The sequence below is a fragment of the Equus przewalskii genome, chromosome 13 (assembly GCF_037783145.1).
Source record: "Equus przewalskii isolate Varuska chromosome 13, EquPr2, whole genome shotgun sequence".
Lineage (NCBI taxonomy): Eukaryota > Metazoa > Chordata > Mammalia > Perissodactyla > Equidae > Equus > Equus przewalskii.
Genome location: NC_091843.1, coordinates 67,937,013 through 67,956,941, shown reverse-complemented (window position 1 = coordinate 67,956,941; position 19,929 = coordinate 67,937,013).

Here is a 19,929-nt window from a genome sequence, read left to right as displayed (position 1 = left end):
GATATGAACCCGTGAATCCAGGCCACAGAAGCAGAGTGCACTGAACTTAACCACTACACCACCGGGCTGACCCCTGTAATTTCTTTAAGCTTTGTGGACTTTCTGAAAGTCTCTCTTGTATCTGATTTAACCAGTTTCTTTCTCTCTCTTATTACCTTTCTTTTATCCTATTGCTCAATCCAATCACCCACTTTATTTCTTCTTTAATGTAACCCATCTTCCTTTCATATTACTTTCAATTCATTGTAATTAAAGCAAAAAAGAAATAGTAGTACAAATTGTTCATGGTTAAAAAATTATTTGTGTAGGTCTATCTCTTTCTAGAAATGTACATCTATGCACTTGCTTTTTGAAGATTTTAAAGAAAAATAACATAGAGGTCATTATTAACTGGAAAACTTGTGATAGGACGTAGGCTGCAGAAGGCTTTTGTTTTCCACAAAATGGGTTGAAATCAAATACCCACAAACATGCATACACACATACACACTCACACATATAATTAGTTGCTAGTAATTCAAGGTTGTTTTTTTCAAAAATATCAAAAGACTTGCTAATACAAGACTCACCTACCCTGATGGTAACAATTATGTTGAGTTAAGTAGCAGCTGTTTCATTTCTCTCCATAATTTTTGTTTATTCCAGAATTTTTTATTCATTTATTTTCTCTATTTGGCCCCTGCATGTATTTGAGTTTGCAATCCTTCGGGTAAATAATTCTATTAAAGGATACACACTTCACAATTTACCTGTTTAATAGATTGAAATTTTGATCGTCCTGGCTTTTAAAAGTGAACACTTGAGCAAATAACTAAATAAAATCCTTATGAACTAAAATTCTGAACGCCAAGTCTAGAGATGCCTAATCTGTCAGGAGGAGAAAGTTGCTCTGTGAAAATGAATCGACAGATACTTCCTGGGGGGAGGCTGTGGGAATAAAAGAAAAATAATGAGTCTGATTCACATCTGACCTGTGCCTCATAATGTAAATAATTGATCTATCTTCTATAATACCACCATCATATTTCCCTGCATTCCACCAGAAAACTTTATGTAAATACCTATGGACAACATAGGCATTGTGCCTAAGCACGTGCTCACAAATGTACAGCTTTTGCAAATTGTGATTGCTTATATTGGTTGCAGTTGTGATCCTATCATTAGAAAAACAAATATATTTTAAAATTCTACTGGTAAGACTCAAAATATCTGGGGATTTTACACCTCTTGTGTGACCTAAATGTAAAACTTTTTACATTTTGATACCATGTGTTAGATGGGGACACAAAGAAGATAGATTAGAGTTATCCACTTAAAATCTCTTTGACAGAGGAGTAAGTTTACAGGAAATTCTCAGGAGTGAATGGATTATTACAACATTTCTGATGTGTAAAATTCCCGTGGAGATTAACCTGGAACCCATGAAGATTACGAATGTGTGTCCTCGGTATTACTCACGGTATTATTGCTCACTGTTGAGGCGAGCAGAGGTGTTTGGGAAGCTGATGATTCTTGTCAATGGATGTTGAGATCTGTTTGAAGATGAAGTCACCTATAGGAAGCATCAACGCTAGCCTTATATCGTCATTTCTCTGATGGCAAATGTTAGAACAAGTGCAAAAAGATATTTCAAACTACCAGTTGATTCAACTACCCACTTAATCCCATGGTACAGTTATTCCCAACCTGTAGTCAAGGGATCAAAGAAGGAGCTGGAATCCCACAGGAGACTTTGGAAACCATGTACTATCATATTTTCACTTTACAGATTAAAAAAATGAATAGAGGGTTGTAAATTGATCTGCATATGATAGTCACTTATTTTTCATTAGTAAAAAAATATTTCTTAAGTACATATCATTTTCCAGACATTATACTTGGCACTGAAGATACAGCAGAGTACAAAACAGACAAATGTCCTCCTCTTGAGGAGTTTAATTTCTAGATGTAGAAAGGTATGATAAAAGGAAAAAATGGAGGCAATTACATACGATGATTAGAGCTGTGAAGGAGTAAACAGAGCAATGTAAAGAGGGTAATAAAGGAGCTCTTTGAATAAGTTGATCAGGGAAGAGTTCTCTGAGGAGGTGACATTTGAAGTGAGACTTGCAGAATAAGAGGGAGCTAGCAATGCACAGGAAAAGGCAAGAGCATTGTAGGCTGAGAGAATAACAAGTACAAAGGCCAGGAAGGAGAAAATGACGAGGCAGAAATGTCAGAAAATAAGGAATACGATGGAAGCCATTATACCGTGCATAATAAATTAAGCAAAGTAGAACACCTTATACGAAGGTATGTGTTGAAAGCAAATTTCTGAAATATTTATACCAAAGCCTGGGAAAGCAAACTTATTTAGGACATGTACTAGTATTTTTAGGCAAAGCTACTTGTCTATTTGAGGCTTGAGCTCATGAATTTAAACAGAGACCTGTCAATATGGTTATTTGACTACTTCAAGTTGAGTTGAATTATATAGGTTTTAGACACAGAATGTATATACTTGAGTTCAAGCAGGGTTGAGGTTTTGCCAGACAAGTATGGCAGAGGGAGAGAAAACCAGAGTTGGAAGTGCTTAAAAAACTCATGAAAATATTGATGACCTGCAAATCTAAGATGATAAAAGGGGGAGTGAAAATAGAAGAGGATAGACACATAAAGATAAAGTCTACAACCCAATAGGATGAAATCTTAGTACACTGAAATAATTTTAAGGGGCTACCAGAGAAAGTGAGCTGAAAAGGTGAGAGAATATACTCAGAGAGTGATGTGCTTGCAATTTGGATTTCAGGGGAAAATAAGTTAATGCCAGTGCAAGATACAGAATTTCTGTTGGAATGGAAGACTAACGGGAGACTAAATTGAGGTGAACCCACATTTTGCTAGAGAGGAGAAAAACAAGAAGCAGAGAAAGACTAGGGTTTTGGATGGATCATCTATGTGATTATTTAAAGTCACCATGATTGATGACAGGAGTAAGGATGGATTACACAACCTGAGCAGGCCCGTAATCACTGGGAGTAAATAGGTGGTCTGTATATGTCAGCTTGAGGGTTGGCAGCAGGAGATACCATTGATGGCACAAGCTCTGAAGGAGATGAAAAGATGTTTTGTATATGTAATCGGGAACCCAAAAGGATATCTTTCCTATTACTGGCCATAACTTACATAAGGTATCGAAGAAAAACAGCCTTCACTTGTGAGGGCTTGCTGGAGAAGGAGCGATCTCCCCTCAAATGCTCAGAAGTGATCACTAAGTGATGAGAAGACTAGTTACTTAATCTTAAATTATTATACTCAAAAGGCATAGAAATCACTTTTTTAGTAACTCTGGATTGGAGATGTCCTCTTAAGATTTTTTTCTTATTTTGTATTAATGTAAACTTCAAATAACTTTAATCCTTTTTATTTTTTCTACAATGTATTTTTCACATCTAAAATGGATTCAAATTTGCTGTTAAATATTTCATTTGGATTATTTCCTTATCCTGTATATGAATTTTATTAGTTAACTTTACTATAACAAATCACCCCAAAATCAAAGAGACTTACAACAAACATTTATTTCTTGTTCATGATAGATGTCAGTGGCTGTGGGTCAGCTTCTGTGGCTCTGCTCCATATGTCTTCTCACTCCAGATTCCAGGCTCAAGGAACGAGCCTTATTTAGGACATCCAAAAAGAGAGCTGGCAGAAGCTCTTTATGCCTCTTAAAGTTTCTTCTCAGATATTTCTGTGTGTTATGTTCTCTCACATTGCTTTGGCTAAAGCTTGTGCTGTGGCCAAGCCCCAAATCAATGAGTCAGTGAAGTAGCACCTCCTTCAGGAGGGCCCTGCACACCACATGTCCATACATGAGGCAAAATGAAGTCTTTACTAGAAAGAGAAGAGAGCAAAAATTTAGCAGCAAAAGCAAGATCTACCATTCATAGGTAGCACTGATACCTCACACAAGATAAAAAGATATAACAGATAAATCGCTAAGAGACTAATACTCAGGTGATAAATCCACATTGGGTGGAGAGACATGTATCTGCCATGGATAGAAATCCAAATGCTGACAAAGTCTGCAGGGTCCGGAGGGATGGGAGAGTTAAAGAAAGAATAAATGTCAAGAATATTTTTCTGTAAAAATCATAGAAAATAAAAACAGGTGAAGCAATGGGAATAACACTGTTAGAAAAGAAAGGTTAGCTAGTCTGTAGCCCTGAAACCCTCAAAAGTGGCAATTCTTCTATGGTCAATTTTTCATGATCCAATGTCTGGCCACCAAATTTACTGACTCAGATATACAATTTTTATCACCACTCCACAAGTGCTCCATGTGTCAAAGGGGAGACTTATGTTACTAAGCCCTTGAAGCTAATAGCTTGTTTTATTTATCTCAGCATAAGGATGGTTTCGCCAGTGGGGTAAATGTATTTGAAGGCTGATGGCCAAAGCCCTCTTTCCGTAAGACTGTGCTTGGCTAGGAGCTGTCAAAACATATCTTCAAGTTTCTATTCTGTAGTGTTTCTGGTTTAATCTTAACCCTTCTGATCGACACATTTATTCTTTAGCATTCTTAATCCACACAGTCAGGTTACATTTAGGTATTCACAGCTAGGTAGTTATACGTATTCATGTAACATTATATCTCTGCTCTTTAATTTTAAAAAATCTCTCTCGGGAGGTAACCATTACCTGACTCCATTCTAAAAATTTAGAGGATTTACTTCATTGTAATTCCAAAGAACCAACATAATATACACATATTCCTGAATCTTAATCTTGGAGAAAGTTTTGCCTTAATTATATCACTTCAATAAATTAGCAATATTTATATTTGAAAGATAGTCTTCAAAACTCTGGAATATCAAGTCAACAACCCAAAATATTTATCTGATCAAGGAAGAAAGACTTAGTTAAACAAAGGAGCAATTAGCTATGAGAATAGAGGTGTTTACAAAAGCAAAATAATGAGTTTAGCTATTCTTTCTCATTGTCCACTGTGGACTTTATCAAGAGTTATTTTTACTTTATTGAAATAATAATTTATATTCAGTGAAATATAGTGTTCTAAAGGGTGGAATTCGATGAGTTTGGTAAAATCTATAAGCAATAACCAGCACTCTGATCAGAGCATAGAACATTTCCATCATCCCAGAAATGCCCTTTGCCCCTCTCTCGAGTCAAACTCCATTTGCCATATGCAATGATTATTATGAATCTCACCATCCATTAGTTTACCTGGTTCTTGAGCGCTGTAAGAATGGACTTTTTGCAGTACATACTCTTTTGTGACTTGGTTTGGACAGTTTTCAATGACGCGTTTATCGATAGTTTGTATGGTCTATCTTTTTTCTCCTTTACTCTCAAACTATTTTTGCCCTTATGTTTAAGGAGAATGTGTTGACAACATACATTTAAGCTTTAATTTTTTTTAAATCAAGTTTTTCAATTTTTAAATTTTAATTAGAGTTTCTAGTCTATTAAGTCTGTTTTAGTCTGTTTAACCAATTATTAATATATTTTGGTTTACATATGCTAATTTGATATTACTTTTCTACTTGATCCATTTTATTCTTCTTCTTTTCTGCCTTTCTCACCCTCTTTTGGATTTCTTCAATTTTTTTTAACCATTTGATTTTATTTTTATATATTAAGGTATATTTCTATTTATTTTATGAACTGATTGCTGTGTGTATTAGAATATTAATTCTTAGAACATTCAATTAATATTATGAAACCATGTAAAATGTAAGAAAATTACAAGTATGTAATTCCATTTATTACCTCTGTCCTTTGTGTTGTTGTCATATATTTTCCCTTTGTGTATATTATAAACTACACAATACATTATGGTTTCGCTTTAGTTGGCCGAATTTTTAAAAATTTAAAATAATGCAAAATAAAAATGTGTTTATATTTATCCATATATTTATATTCTTTTGGGTTTTTTTAATTTATTACTTTGTGCAGATCTGAATTTCCATGTGGCACCATTTGTCTTCTGACTGAAACACTTCCTTTAACATCCCTTATAATGCAGGTCAGCCGGCAACGTGTTCTTCATTTCACCCAACTTTTTGAAGGATATTTTTGCTTGAAATAGAGCATGGAGTAGTCAGTATTTATTGTTCTTGTTCCATCACCTTACAAATGTTCTTCCATTATATTTATTTCTCCTTTTTTTATGAGAAGGCAGCCTTGATTCATGTAGTTGTTCCTCCCTACGCATGTGCCTTTTATTCTCGCTTGCTTCAACATTCAACTTCTTATCTTTAATTTTCAGACGTGTCTAGGCGTTGTTTAACAAGCTTTCTTGATCAGTAGGTTGATGTTTTTCACAAAGTTTGGGAAAGTTTTGGGCATCATTCTTGCTCTTTCTGACCCATTTTTTCTTTCCTCTTCTATGAAACACCACAGACGTGTATCATATCGCTTGATATTTTGACACTGGTCACTGAGCTTGTTTTTTCTCCCAACTGTTTTTTTTTTTTTCTCTTTATTCTTTAGGTTTGAAAATTTCTATTTGGCTGGGTTCAAATTCACTAACATTTTCTCACAAGATATATAATCTCCCACTAAGCTTGTCCATTAAATTTTTCATTTCAGATATTGTATTTTGTATTTTTGTGTTTCCATTTGGTTCGCTTTTATAGATTTTTTTAAATCAGTTCTGAGAGTCTCCATCTGCTCATTCATCACGTCCAATTTTCCCTGTGACACCTTTATCATATTTATTATTTCTGTTTTAAAGTCGTTTTTGGTAATTTCTCTATCTGAGTTGTCGTGGGATTTATCTCTGTGTGCTCTTTTTTTTCTTGATTGTGGGTCACATGTTTTGTATGTCTCTTTTTTTCTTACTGTGTAGTGGCTCTTGGGGATAGACAATGCATTGTAGGAAGTCTCAGATATGTTGTGACTCCAACATCTCCTGTCCTCACATGACCTCTGATGTCTCTCTTGGCTTTCCTCATGCAGCAGTTACTCTCTGTTAGCTCTTATTAAGACTCACTGTGTACATGTGCAGCCCTGCCCTCAGCAATAATGTGTAGGAAACCACTTGCTCTGCATATTTTTATCTCCTTTACTTATCCTGCAAATTCCAGCCTATTCACAGGCCCAGAACTCCAATATCTGCTCTGCAGTTCAGCAAATTGTGTTCCGTTTGTCTTTGAACTTCCTGCATTTCAATGAATAAAGTAACATGCATTCAGAAACTACTGTGAACATGAGACTCGCCTCAAGCATTTCCCTTCTCTTAGGGATCACGTACGTGTTAGTTCATTTCCTCTAAGAAGCAGAAGCCAAGACATGATTAAACATGCAAAAGACATACTGGAGGAAGGGACAAGGAAGAATCCAGCAGGCAGCCAAAGGGGTCAGGGAGAACCGGCAGACTGTTATGCAAGTCTTATCCTTTGAAGGAAGAGGGAAGGAAGGAGGGTTGTATAGAAAATGAAATCTCAGACTTTCGTACAGTTCTATGAGAGTTTCAGTCAAGCACATGGAGAATCCTGAAGATAAACTTGCCAACAGAGGGCATTAGTATTTCTGCCATAATTATTCATTAGTTGAGAACAGCCCGTAGAAAGTGTGGCCTTGGCAGGAATGAGGCAGTAAATTCAGAGTGTAGTACATGGGGTCTTCTATGATTTATGCTTTCTGCAGCAGGACATGAGAGTGGTACACTTTCATGGCCACTCATCACTCCCCATCCCCACCTATCCTGTGGACCCAGATTTCCTTCTCCACACAAGTTCAAGGAGCAATTTTTCTATGATTCTCATGGGCCTCTCTTTCTGTGGGGAATCTTATGAGACAGTGGTCAGTTGAACAAATGTAGCCTTTGTCACTGCTGTTGGTCACAGGGCCATGTCTTATACTCATTGTCTACCTCCTCCTCTCACCCTCAGCTATCACCTTTGAAGATCTTGGTAACTTACCTGGTGGTTTCACCCAAACCTTCATTCATGAGGGTTCTGATTCCTTTTATCATAATCTTTCTAGGACAGGGTTGCTGCATGTGTCTCTTCGCAATTACATCAGACGAAAGGATAACAGAAAGCATCCAAGTGAAGCACACGAATTCCACATTTATTCCTCCCTGCCCCCAATGAGTATATCATCACACCTGCAAAGGTATTCTCATCCACTTGGACGTTTTTCCAAGTCACCTCTGGTGAAATTACTAGGAGTTGGGCCACACCTTGCACCTGTGCCCCACTTTCCATTCAGGATTGCATCTTCTTTGCCTGGTGGGTAGACAGTGAGCCAGTTCCAAATCTTGATCCTACCAACTGTTCTTTTGGACTTATCCTTGTACCATTTGCATTATTTCACATTATTGGGAAGGTTACAATTTCCATAATTCTCTGAGAATTAGTGCCTATGACAGCCACTCTGACTTTGCCATTCATTATGGCAGTTGTACCCGCTCTGCTTCTGAGGGTTAAATGCTGCCTTTGGCCTCTGTATTTTCAAGATTCTATCATCCTTCCTACCTTCAGAGAACACAGTTCAGCAACAGCATTTATTACCATGAGCCCTACCAACAGAGGACACTGCTATGGAGCTTCTCAAGGATGATGGTGTTTCTCACCAATGCACTATTATTGCTTTTGTAACTGGGGTGTATTTCAGGCTCTCCCTCAGAACATGGTTAGCTGGTGGGATTTTCTGGCCTTACGTAGCATATCCAGTAGCTTTGCCACTTTTGTAAATTTTTTAAATTCCTTTTGTCCATGCCTGGCATGGCAGTTTTGCCTTTTCTACTTTACTTATTATGGGTTATCACTTTCTCCAAGCTCCCAAGAATCATCTTATCAGTGTCTTAGCACTGTTTTCCAAGGTCTTTGTCGAGGTCTCAAATCCTTTATCATGAGACAGTTCTCCCCTAAACTAATGAATCCTTATCTAGTCTCATGTTCCACCTTTTTCTGATATAGGACCCTCAGCATGTGGTCCCAATCATATTATCCCAACTCCTTCCAGTGTATATTGACTAGGTGCTGCAGAACCCGCTGGAAGTTTATTGGGAAGTGTTCTCAGGTGTCTTTGGGGGTATGGTCCCTTATCTTCCTTAGCATGCCTAGCCCTCCCCCAGCTTGGAGGCTAAAAGCAGAGCTACTGCCAGGTTCTTAGGGGTGTTCATGATGCCTTGCGAGGCAGGGATCACTGCATCAGTTTCAAGCAATGGAGGCGTGCTAGCCCCCACTAGGAAGGAGAAGACCTCTTCTTCAAGCCCAGAGGATTCAAGTGATCTACAGTTAACGTTTATGAATTCATCAATCCAAACGTCCCGAACTCAAGCCTCAGGGTCTCACTCTTTCTAACCAGGAATCTATCACTGGCATAGACTTTGTTGGAAAGACTGGCAATTCAACCTTCTCTGGAAGGTTCTCTGCTACTATTGGAATTAATTCCTGGGCCAAATTCTCAGTATTTTTCCTGCCTTCAGCTGCAGGAGATAAGAGTCTCTTTATAAGCTGCCAAGGAGGAGGCTCTCTGAATTTTACACTTCACCTTCAATTGGTGATTAATCACCCACAGCCTTTTATTGGTCTTCTCTGATGCATCAAAGCCACTTAGTAAGAGACATCTGATGCGATTTCCCTCTAACTAATACTTCCCTCAGCCACTCAAAAGCCTGAGATACTGCACCTGTGAGCGCGTTCATTTGCACTAGCATACCAAACCAATACACCATAGGTGAGAGTTTGAACAAATGCACTTCTATAATTGCAGTGCTCCACCTACTGCCAGTGATGGGGTCCTCCTTGCCAGCTTGCCTGCAAGGCAGCCAGTTTACTATCCTGCATTAAAAACTAATTACTCAGACCATTGCTGACACTAATTGTCTTAAGTCAGGATCTCTGGAAAGCATTCTGAGATTGAGATTTACATGCAATAAGTGTTTTGGGAAGTACCCTCAATATCAACATTTTGCAGGAGTAAAGGCACTAGAATTAGACAAAGAGAGAAGCTGAGCTTCAATGCAGTTAAAAGGATGGACTCATATTGTTTCATGGGAAGCACTGGAGTGGGGATGGCCCTTTAGAGTGGCTTGGCCTTGAGACAAGGGAGCATGACAACACCCCTGTATTGACAATGGGTAGGTTTCCACTCTAGGATGGGACATGACCTGAGTATAAATGTTCTCTTAAGGTAAAGGAAATTTCTAGAGAGGGACTCAGCTCCTGACATTCCCAAAAGGTGGAGCAATGAGTGTCTCAGTCCTGCCGGGGAGTCTGGCTGGTGCATTGTATTATCCACTACAGAAAGTGATGGAGAATAATGTTGTGGGGGTTGGTCACTCCTTCTTGCTTTTGCATTCATGAAGATTTTAGAACCTTTTTTCTTTCTTGTTTTTACTATAATTTCTGAGAGTATTAAGTAACTTGGTTCACGTTTCACAAGGTTTATTGTGTACTGTTGTTAATCTTGACACACGTGACAGCTATTTTTAAGTTATACATGTCGGAGTTTGTTGTTTAACATTTCTGTGAGAATGACAATATGTTTCTTTCAAGAAATCCAGGATTTTATAGCAAAACGGTAGCTTATTTCTGACACTTCTTACAAAGGCTAACTTCAGCAAGCCCAATATCTCTGTCAGCTTTAGAGAGCTGTTTAATTAATTCTTGAAGGCCCAAAGGAAAATAAAAAGAAATGAAGAAGAACATAAATGCCACCTATAGTTTTAAGTGGATTTTGTTCATCTTGCTGTTTGAAGCAGCCCATTGTTAATTTTGAAAATCTTTTACAATATTTAACTTTCAGACCACCTTTAATGTCACTGAGATTTACCATCTAAATGAAACTATCAAAATAAGAGACAGCGATGTAAGTGGCAAGCACTTCTGCTCTACATTCTCTGTGCAGTGGGATAATAAAGCTCAGGCCCATTGATCCAGGCCCCACTGTATAGGAGCAATCCCATGGCTCATAGCACAAAATCCCCAAGATGATATGTGGAGAATCACACTCTAATATGATATTTTAAGCCCCATAGTAAGGTAATGTACAACACTATGGCTTGAAGAAAGAGTACCTTTTTTTTTGTAAGAGATTGCACATTCAAATACATTGAATGCTTAATGTGGCATTTATTTGGATGGGCAATGAAAGATTCTTATAAATGTTCGTGAATGATCACACGGTTGCACATAACATTCAGCAACACTTACCTAAATGTTTTCATATTGCCATGGGATAGATTCCTATCTAAAGCCTGAAAGTGTACATCTGAATGCATGATTAATAAAAATAGATCTAGTTGATTTTACTCTAGCATCATCTACTCACTCTAATGTTTACATAGGTCTTTGTATTGTTTCCAAATATAAAAATAAAATGTGGTATGAGAGCTGTAAGAATATTTTACAGGTTATTCTGAAAGAATGAAGAAAAAATACAAATGAATTAAGAGCCATTTTATATATTTTCTTCATAGGTTAAAGAGAGATTGTTTGCAAATGAGTGTTTAGAGTTTCACCTTGTGAAAATGGAGGTGGCTCAGTCACCTTTGAATACTTGGAAGAGTCCTGACACAAAAGGCACAAAATTCTGCTTTATTCCCAGTTTCACCCAATGTGACTGCACAGCTGAACCAAAATATTCCTAATCACTGGAGGAAGCACTTCACTTTGAGGGTAGAGGCTAATTATCAAGGGAGCATAGGAATTTTACACACTTTAAGTATCCCAGGAGAAGAAGAAAGAAAATAAGGTAGCTGTGGAGAATTCCTCATGAATCAGTCAAGAGCACACTAATTATTTGGCTCCTGCCTTAGGACCAATAAGAGAGGTTCAGAAAAAGCCAAAAAGAAAAAAAATCAATCTGATTCCTGTGGATTGGGAGGCAGAGTAGGAAGTCCTTTAACAAAGTTTAATTATTTAATTATTGCTGTGTATAATATTGCTTTCTCTTTAGAAATGTTTACACCAAAGAGTAAGGTTGAAAAATCTCTTACCCCTTGTGTGATGAAAACTGCTAATTAATTATCACACTAATTGTAGGGTTTTCACATATGATTCTTTGAAGTATCTGAAGTCATTAGTGCTCATGCGTCTTCACAGCTATCCTTCTATGCCACTGGCATGTAAGGCCTTTGGGGCAACAGTAGACACTCTAAAGATTTAATAATAGCATACAAAAAATATACTCCTGCTTTCCTTTATCTCAACTTCTTGAGTGTTTCCCATTCGAATGCATTTCTATAGCTCAACCTCCTCCTCACAACACCTCTCCTCTCTACATCCTACAAAATGAACACGTCTATGTTAATTTATCAAACATATTCATTGCACGTTGTCCATCTTCTTGTCAGTATTTTAATAAGGCCTAAAGGGTTAATATAAATGCTATTGTGATGGTTCATTTTATGTGTCAACTTGTAGGGTGTTTTTAGATGAAATTAACATTTGAATTGATGAAATTTGGGTAAATCAGGTTGCCCTCTAGAATGTGGGTGCGCTTCACCAAATCAGTTGAAGGCCTGACTACAACAAAGAGATCAACCTCCCTAAGCAGGAGGGAGTTCCTTAGCAGACTGCCTTTGGACTTCGTCTACACCATCGGCTCTCCTGTGTCTTGAGCCTACTGGTCCACACTGTAGATTTTGGTCTTGCCAGCCTCCATAATTGTGTGAGCCAATTCCTTATGATTAATCTCTCTCTCTCCATATGTATCCTAATGGTTCTATTTCTCTGGAGATCCTTGGCTAGTCCATATAAAACTTAGATATTCAAATTAGATAAAAGTGTATTTCAGAAATTTAACCATGATTACATTGTTAGTTTCTCTCCATGGTTTTATCTAGTTCCTTAAATTCTCTCTGCTTGGGTAGCAGAGCTTGCTTAATGGAGAGATAATATCACTAACTGCGTTGTCAGGGCAGGTTTATGACTACACAACAGCTATCTCTCTCAAGAAAGTGACAATGAAAGCAGTTTATTTGATATTTGAAACCCAAAAACAGCAATAGCAAATGGAAAAGGAAGAAAGAGGGAATTAAAAATGACTAAAAATATTAGTATCACCTGTTTTAGAAAAAAGTGACAATAGGTAGATATAGAATAAATAGATAAGGCAAAAACTCCTGAAGCCACTGTTAAAACTTGACTTTTCTTTTAAATTTTCCGGCTTAACACCTTTCTAGCTGGGAGAATCAGTCAGAATATGCAATGAAATTTAAACTTTTTATTTTTTTTACATGATTGCTGTTTTAATTCTCCAAACAAGCAACATACAGACTTAATACGTAAGATCATTTTGGCTAGAGCAGCTGTTCCTAAGGTATGCTTCAGAAGTAGAACTTGGCCATCTTAAAACACTGAAGAACTTCTCTAGTCCATTAACTTCTTGTAGATTATAGGGAAGAACAGTAATCTATCAGTTCTGTTGTGGGTTTTTTTCTTTTTTCCAGAAGTGTCCAGTGGTGTTCCTCAGGAAAAAATGTGAATAGGTAGTGAGTTTCGTGATAAAAAGATTCTTCATAAAAACTACATAAAAGACTTACTCTTCCAGGTAAGGTCTTACTTCCCTCCACAAACAACTAGAAAATTAGACACAACATTTGTTTTCAGATAATGAACAATAGTCAACACAGGACTATGCATTAAGAGAAACAGAAGAGGTAACCGCTCTCAATCACCCTGGCTTTCTGCCTACAGGCAATTTCTAAATCCTGGAGCAGGGAGAGCCAACGCAAAAGACCTGTGTCGACTTTTGGATTTGAGGAATCAGAGTTTGGAGTACGGAGAGGTTGAGGTGCCTGGAATAATTGGAAGCAGATTACCAGTGATGGGAAAGTTACATAGCAAAAGAGCTCTGGAAATCTGCATAGGGATCCTTTGGAGTCTGCTTGTGTAGGGTGAAACTCCGTGAGAGTAGGTAAAGGAAAATTTCAGAGGAAAGAGTAATTACCAGGTACCTGTAAGCCAAATAATTGCTATACCTCAAAGAGGGCCGTGGATCCTTCCAAAACCCAACAACCAAAGTGAAGACACCTCAATAACTACATGGGGTATTTAGTAGAGATGCAAGAAAGGGCATGCTTTAGTCATTGGGTTGAACAACTTCTAAAGAAGAGATTACTCTAGACCAGGGGTCAGCCAACTAAGAACCAAATTTGACCCACTACCTCATTTAGTAAATAAAGTTTTCTTGGAACACAGCTCTTCTCATTTATTTGCATATTACCTACGGAGGCTTTTGTGCTTCAACAACAGAATTGATTAGTTGAGATAGAGATCTAAATGGCCTGCAAAGTTTAAAATAGATACTATCTGGCCTTTTACAGAAACTTTGCTGATTCTTCCTCTAGACTCACCCTGATCAAAAGGATTTTCATGCAACTCAACAGCCTGTCAGCCAATCAAAAAAAAATTCTCAGGTATGGACCAAGACGATAACATAGGAAGTTCCTGAACTTCTTCCTCCCATGGACACACGGGCGAATAAGAAAATGCATTAAAAAAGGTAGGAATGACTGAGACACACTCTTGCTATAAAGCTATCTGTGAAAAAGCACCATACCATCGGGAAGGAACTCCCAACTGCCAGCGTCAGAGGTTTGCGTCTATGAGCCCTACAAGACTATAGCAAAAACAGCAGTTGTTAATGAGGCATAGGCACTCCCAACGGCTACCCTCACAGGGCTCAGTGTGGAGGAAGCAGGGAAAATCTCCCATCTGCCAGTCTTTCCCTGGAAGGGGTCTATCTGCATACTTTGAATGTGCTGCCTAAGAGTTGGGGGCTTCTAATTTAGCATATGTCTAAAAATATAGATACTATTTTGCTCTTATTTTTATCTTTAGATTGTAGAGGTTTTGCGATTTCTATTCTCATTTATATGTTCCATAGTGATTTTAGTGGAATTTGGGAGATAGAGAATGAGATACTCTTACTAGCTTATCTCCTTATCTCATAATTGAGAGATTGACTATATGTATTTTTGACAATTGTTTTATTGGGATCATCATTGTCTTAAATTTAATGGCTACGATGCTGTATTCATCTTACTGAAAGCTGTTCTCAAGTTACTTAATAAAGCCATGCCCACTGAACAGACCATTCCTTTTAGATTTCCTCCCATCTTCCCATGGTAGGTTGGAAGGATAATCTATATGCTTTGATTGAATATTATTATTACAATTTCACCTTTAAATAGTTTAATACACTTACATGACTAATTGTATTGAATTTATATTTTCATATAACATTCTAATTTTCACTGGATTGCATGAGTCCTGTACTCTTACCTGAAAGTTTTAGCCACTTAATATATAAACTTTTGCCTTTATTCTACCAATACTGTGCTGTCTAAAAAGTTCATTGCACCTAACTGGAATATGGTGTATTAAATGATCTCAGACTCTGGTATGAAAGACATTTTTTGAATCAAGTTCTAGCATTTTGTTTGAGCTCTAACAATGCAAATTATTATGTACTACAGTTCTAAGATATACTAAAAAAATAAGAGGCATAACACTAATTGTGCCAGGTGGTGCATTTCATTTGTAATGACAAAGTGTATTACTACATCAAATGAGTTTACTGTAAGAGAATGTTCAGAATTCCTATCTAGTGCATCACCAATTTCTTTAATTACTCCCTGTTAACGTGCCTTCAATAGCAATACGTGGTACTGACGAGATACCCAGAATTAAATATTTAAATTATATTGTGTATTTTTTTATTAAAAGAAGTATTTAAATAAAGCAAAAGGAGCTCCATATCCAAGAATCCTCAGTTATGTGAATCAAGATTAAAGCAGTGCATGTTCTCTCTTAGGAAGTTGAGAGTAATTGCTGAGTTTCTTTAATAATGAAAAATTGGATTCAACAAAATATAAACAATACAAATAATCATACATTTAAGTGACTCAACATTTTAATGCGTTAATTTCCTTCAAAGATATATTCTGCCTCAAAGACTCCTCACATGCTGAGGAACATATTGAGGAATTATAAACATGTCTTGTGAAATATGTTGTCATATATTTTGTAGTAACTGGGTTTCATGAAAATCTGCCCAAGGCAGAAGAAAAAAATAAATAAAAGAGTTTAAAGTGTTATCCGTCTACATTAAAAGCAGTAGTTCACCGGGTAAATGAATTATGGTAGCTTTGTGAAACACAGAAATTAAGATGCATCTGCGTAATGAAATAATATGTGACCAGTAGAAGAGTATTTTATAAAAATGGTTGAAGTTATTAAAATGTTCACGATATATTAAGTAAAATGCAGCTGCATTGAGCAATATGTACCTTATGATAAAAATAGTGTGGGTGAATGTAATGTATGCATGTATGCGTACATATCGCGTGTGTAGAAAATGAGAGAGAGAGAGGCTGCTAGTTAGCACCTTGAAAGAATTATAATCAAATGGTAAAAAGTATCGACTAGGCAGTGGGGTTATGTGTTCCTATTTTCCTTCTTATGCTCTTTTAATATTTTTAAAGTTTTCATTATAAATATGTATGACTATTATAATGAGACAATGATAATTGCAAGAAAAGTATTCATTAATGATTATAAGGAAATATATATTTACTAATTATTTAATTCATACCATACTAATAATTGCTTATTTCAACATGAAAAAAGCTGTTTTTCTGAGATCAGACACAAATATTAACCAATTATTATTGTCTTCTAGATCTAATAACAAAATATTATGTCTTATGATTATTATAACTCCTGCATCCCTCTGCGTCATTTTATATCCAATCCTCTATTTCCTCCAAGAAAGGAAGCGTGTTCTTTCTTATACCTCTAATTTCTTTCTATCTTGTCTTCTCTTGTTAATCTCATAAATGAGCATGAAGTTTGCAGTGGATCTTTGGTGTGCCCCCAGGAGGCCCTCATTCTGTTAGAAACCAGGAGTGTTGCATGATGATAATTGGCAGCTGAGTGCTTCCCCCAGAAATGCCTTTATCTGAAGGCAGTTGAACCACCCAAGATTTGGCAACCCCTCCCTGGAAGTGGCCAGTGTCCAGCGACGGCTAATGCGGGGCTACAGATGGCTAGCCCCTGTGCCTTGATTCAGGACTTCTCTGAACAGCCACCCCATCTCAGATCTCCTGTAGGACTGTCTGAAGCTTCCGTTCCTACCCTGTCCAATTCATCCCTCTTCTCTTCCCAATCCTGCTTCCAGGTATCCTGGACAAGGATACTGTCCCTGAAAACATGGCCCCATGCACTTTCTGCATAGACATCTCTGTCTCTGGGTCTATTTTGCGGAGAACAGGGAAACTGATTATACAAAATTGCTTCCAGGGAATATTTATTGGGATTACACAGGAAATGTTAAGCTTCCATATCAGAATAGGAGCCCATTTTCAGTTCAAATCTCCCAAGAGAGAAATCTCTTTCTCTTGCCCTGACACTTAACATGGCAAAGGACCCTGAAGTAAGTAGGGAATTTCAGGATAGAGAGAGCTGCAGCCTAAGCAGACAGACAGACACTACTCCTGTGGTGTAAAAAAAGTAAAGCTGTCAGTCAGCATATTGCAGAACATCTCAGAGGGAAGCAGAGTCTCTGTGGAAATAAATTGATGTAGATTCTATTTAAAGTGAACTGTAGTTTTTTATTATTTAAAAGGCTAATTGTTTAGTGATAATGGCTCATAAAATCATTGTCAAAAGAAAAAGGATCAGCAGAGTTGGGGTAATTTAATTGAATTCAATTAAAGAAATACTTATTAAATTCCTGCTATATTTTTCTAACACTGTTCTGATGCCAACAACAGAGCAGCAAAACACGTAGAGTAAAAAAAAAACAAAAAAAATTGGCTTCGTTATTGATGATAAGCACTAAGGAGAAAAATAAAGCCAGGAAAAAGAATAGCTAATGCTGGCTGGAGTTTGAGATTCAAATAGGATGACGAAAGAAGGAGTAGGTGATATTTTAGTTAACACTCGAATGAGTCTATGGCGTGAGCCATCTAGTTATCTGTGGGAAGATGAAAGATGAGTTTTATTTTTTATTTATTTTAATTTTTTCTTTTTGAGGAAGATCAGCCCTGAGCTAACATCTGTTGCCAATCCTCTTTTTGCTGAGGAAGACTGGCCCTGAGGTAACATCCGTGCCCATCTTCCTCCACTTTGTATGTGGGACGCCTGCCACAGCATGGCTTGCCAAGTGGTGCCATGTCCGCACCTTGGATCCAAACCAGCGAACCCCGGGCCGCCTGAAGTGGAACGTTCAAACTTGACTGCTGCGCCACCAGCCCAGCCCCGAAAGGTGAGTTTTAGAAAAGATTATAATAGGCCTTTTATGGGGAGTAACATGGGTTAGCATTTTTCCCTTCCTTAGTAAGTGAAATGCAGAGTTCCTTACCTGCCATTCCTCACCCACTTCTCCTTGTTTGAACTCCTCACTTGCTTACTTCCCATTGTATCTAGCATTCTGCCAGTCTTGTCTTACATCCCCACAATTCTTGAAGCCTGATAGCTAAATTTAAATATTATTCAGCCTTAAAAAAAGAAGGAAATCCTGCCATTTCTGATAAGGTGAATGAACTTGGATGACATTATGCTAAGTGAAAGAAACCAGACACAAAAAGACAAATATTACATGTTATTACTTAAATGTGGCATCTAAAAAAGTCGAACTTAGAGAAACAGAGAGTAGAATGTTGGTTGCTGGGGCTGGGGCATGGGGGAATTGGGGAGATGTTGATGTGGGGGATCAGAATTGGCCACCCCAAAATGTGTCTCTTTAGTGTGTTTATTTTTAAGGACAAAAGACTCAGAAAGAAATTTTGACCTTTCCTCTGACTGCCTAAAAGAATTTAAGATGGAAGGCATGTCCCAGGAAGGAGCTATCACCACAGGTAACTCTGGGTGTGATGGAGTGGGAGAAAACTTGCCAAGCCCATTTTTATCAAAATTCTCTCTCTTGGGTCACATTGTCCATATATGGCACAGCAAACATTTATTGACCAAACATTTGCTTTTCTATCTCCATGTGAACTGCCTTCCTCCCCTTTGAAGTCCCAAACCACAACCCTCAATGTCCTCCTCTGTCCTTAGCTGAAGACAATATCTAAGGTAGTGGCTTCCACCATTTTGGTGAGTTACTCAGTTTTCCTGGGTTTCTCCCATGCATACCTGCTATTAAATTTCATTTGATTTTCTCCTGTTGTTCTGTCTCATGTCAATTTAATTCTTAGACCAACCAGAAGGACCTAGAGGGTAGAGGAATAGTTCTTCCTTCCCTACCTTGGTCATAAGTTACAAACTTTTACTTATAAGATGAGTAAGTTCTAGTGATCTAATGTACAGTATGGTAACTGTAGTTGATAATCTATTGTATACATGAAATTTGCTAAGAGAGTAGATCTTAAGTGTTCTCACCGCACACACATACAAACAAATGGTAACTCTGAGGGTGCTTTTGCCAGGTCTGAAATCTTCCTTTCCTTTTAAGTGGCTGATGCCCACTCATTTTCAGGTCTCAGCATAAATGTTAGTTGCTTTGAGAGACATTTCCTTGACCTAAGAGTAAGATAGTCCCCACTGATAAATGTGTCCACAGCATTCCAGATATTCTATAATCCTATTTAATTTGATCACTCTATTAGGCAGTGGATCAGTTGGGGTTAAGTCAGAACAGAGTCTACATGACATAGATTAATTAACAGACGTTTTTGAAGAGCTGAGAAGCCAAACAGAGGATAATAAGGCTACCAAGATTTTAGCAGCAATTGGAATCTTGAGAAAGAAAAGGAAAATGTGGTGCTATGAAAACTCAAAATCCAGGATGACCAGATGAGAGATGAAAACATGGATAAGATGGTCCAGTGACTCCATGGCCTCCCATGGTATCATGTGCACAGTGGCCATCTGGAAGAAATGGGAACCATTGAAGAGATGGAGCCATTCTCAGAAATGTGGACAGAAAAAGAAAAAGGGGGCAAGAAATGCCCCAGCTTCT